The sequence below is a fragment of the Egretta garzetta genome, unplaced genomic scaffold (genome assembly GCF_000687185.1).
Source record: "Egretta garzetta isolate BGI_Z169 unplaced genomic scaffold, ASM68718v1 scaffold101, whole genome shotgun sequence".
In the NCBI taxonomy this organism is placed as follows: Eukaryota; Metazoa; Chordata; class Aves; order Pelecaniformes; family Ardeidae; genus Egretta; species Egretta garzetta.
In genome coordinates, this window is record NW_009258666.1 from 363,803 (window position 1) to 366,940 (window position 3,138).

The following is a 3,138-nucleotide window of genomic DNA, read 5'->3' on the forward strand; positions in this document are numbered from 1 at the left end:
CTCCAAGCCTGCACCAAGAGATGCTTCTGTTTCTAGCCTTTGGTCAGATGGATTACATTCTCCTCCTGCTCTCCCAGAGTTTCTTAGAAGTTAGGTGGTAAGTACCCACTCTGTTCATCACTGCACAAGACAAAGAGAAGACACAAAGCTTTAAATTCTCCCAATCTAGGGAATTTAACAGAGTACGCAGGAAAAGGAGGTTGTAATTTAGGACTGGAGTATTATTATTAATCAACCATTTCTTGTGGGCAGCACAGATGACACGCAGAAGCTTTTTCATCGTGCTAGACAAATCTGTTCTTTCCTTTTTCCAGCAGAAGAAAAAAAAAAAAAAAAGGAATTGTCAGTTTGAGTCTAATAATCCTTGGCACAAAAAGGATTGGGGGGGATGTTTGGTTTTCAGGATGGGGGTTGTTGGTTTACTTTCTATATACACTATTTGTACTACCTAAAGTTCAACTAATTCTCAGAACAACTGTTCATTAATAATTCTAGTGGATGGGACTAGTTACTCGGGTATTATTAATACACCAGATATCAGCAGCTGGTGGAATCAAGCTAAATTCGTTTTCCAAGACGAAATAAGCTTCTTTTACACATTCCTATCAGAACACTGACAGAAGTACGCTTTTGTCAGATATGTGCTGTAGTAAAATACCTGCTTGAAAAGTTCAATCCGACACCGTATTTTAGGACGCGTTTTATCTAAATTGAAATTTTTCAGGATATAAAAAGTACCTTCCAGTAAACACCCTCGCGTCCGTGACATTTGTCCGAACGTATCGCAGGTATACATGAACATATTCCCGAGGAGCTGAAGTCTTCACTGAGGATAATCAAATACTCGCTACCAGTTACCGCTGGAGCACAAGACAAAGAGAAGACACAAAGCTTTAAATTCTCCCAATCTAGGGAATTTAACAGAGTACGCAGGAAAAGGAGGTTGTAATTTAGGACTGGAGTATTATTATTAATCAACCATTTCTTGTGGGCAGCACAGATGACACGCAGAAGCTTTTTCATCATGCTAGACAAATCTGTTCTTTCCTTTTTCCAGCAGAAGAAAAAAAAAAAAAGGAATTGTCAGTTTGAGTCTAATAATCCTTGGCACAAAAAGGATTGGGGGGGACGTTTGGTTTTCAGGATGGGGGTTGTTGGTTTACTTTCTATATACACTATTTGTACTACCTAAAGTTCAACTAATTCTCAGAACAACTGTTCATTAATAATTCTAGTGGATGGGACTAGTTACTCGGGTATTATTAATACACCAGATATCAGCAGCTGGTGGAATCAAGCTAAATTCGTTTTCCAAGACGAAATAAGCTTCTTTTACACATTCCTATCAGAACACTGACAGAAGTACGCTTTTGTCAGATATGTGCTGTAGTAAAATACCTGCTTGAAAAGTTCAATCCGACACCGTATTTTAGGACGCGTTTTATCTAAATTGAAATTTTTCAGGATATAAAAAGTACCTTCCAGTAAACACCCTCGCGTCCGTGACATTTGTCCGAACGTATCGCAGGTATACATGAACATATTCCCGAGGAGCTGAAGTCTTCACTGAGGATAATCAAATACTCGCTACCAGTTACCGCTGGACAGTTTGATGACCGCAGCAGGGATAAGATCCACTCTCTTAAGAGAGCACTATTTCAATCTGACAGAAAGGACAATTAAGTAATTCAAGATGCTGAAGGAGAAGTTGCCTTCGGTAATCAAGGAACAAAAATTAAGCAGTTTTCAGATCGACACAAGAGAAGTGGTGAGCAAGAAGGGAAACTCTGGAGGCTGCATGTCACACTACGCCGTATCAAATGTCTCCGGCCCAGGGCCTGAAGTTAGAGCAAAGTACATAGAACGAAAAGGGAAGTCTGTCAGTCCTGCACGAGGCCGCGGCAGGCCCTGGGGATGCATGTCTGCACACAGCAAGCAACCTGGTTTTAATCAAGGTTCCCAGATATTAGATACCAGCACCTCTTTTCCCTGCACCTAAAATGTCTGATGCGTACGCCGTACGGCTTTCTCCTCTGCATCCGTATTCCCAACAAACAGGTAATTCTACACATACACCAATAAATTCCACTCTCGGGCTCGTTTTTCCTATTCGCCCGCCTCTGAAAAGCAAAGAGTTGTGACACCGTTGAGCCTGACCACGAGCAGCACCTGAATGTCTGCAATATGTTCCTTTATTTACGGGGGGCGGGAACGGGGGGGGGAAGGAGACACATCAGCGCTAACTCAAAGTAAGTCAAAGTGTGCCCCAAGACATACAGCTAGAGGCTCAGGCCTGTCCTGTACTAAAGCCCTATTGAACGTAAATTGATAATTCACCATTTTTGGTGCTTCAGCCACAAGTTTGGGTTTGATCGCTTCGTTGTTTGGGGTTTTTTTTTCCCTTCTTAAGGCTGTAACACACCCCAGAAACCCCCACATTCTGTCTAATAAAGAATCCAAACAGCCCCAGTTTTGAAAAGGGCCAAAATTAGCCAGGAACAAACGCATCCTCAGATCCATCAAAGAAATCATTTATACCAAAGGGAAAGTCACATAACCAAAATAAACAGCAAGCCCATTGTGCAGAGCAGCCCTGCCACTGTTCCGACAACACAGACTCTATTCCAGGCTGCATAAAACATCACAAGCAAAATAAACCCAAGGTACAAACAAAATGCCATCGCCTCCTCTTTTGTTTCAGGCACAATGCAACAAGGGCAGGCTGTCTGGGGCTCCGCTCCCGCCGATGCGGGGCTGCCACCCAACTGCCTCAAGGTCACGGCCGGTTCCGGCGAGGGGGGGACGAGGAGGCGGCGAGCAAAGCGGCAGGGCTGCCGTGGGTCCGGGGCTGGCAGAAAAGCCGAGTGTAAAAGTTTATGAGCTCATCAGGATTGTTGTACCATTACATCAGAGGCAATTATAAATGGCCAAGAGCAGGAGATGGGGAGCCAATCAGATCACAGATAGGATGTCAACCTAAGACCAACTGTCTCCTGGCTTTGACAGAAGGATTTTACCTCCATAATTCAAATCCCAAACCAAAGCGATCTGCACTTACTGCTCCCATCGCCGAGCTGTTTACCAGCGCTCCCAGCCACAGGCCCCGGCTTTTTTTTTCCCTTTTTTGGAGGCGGAATC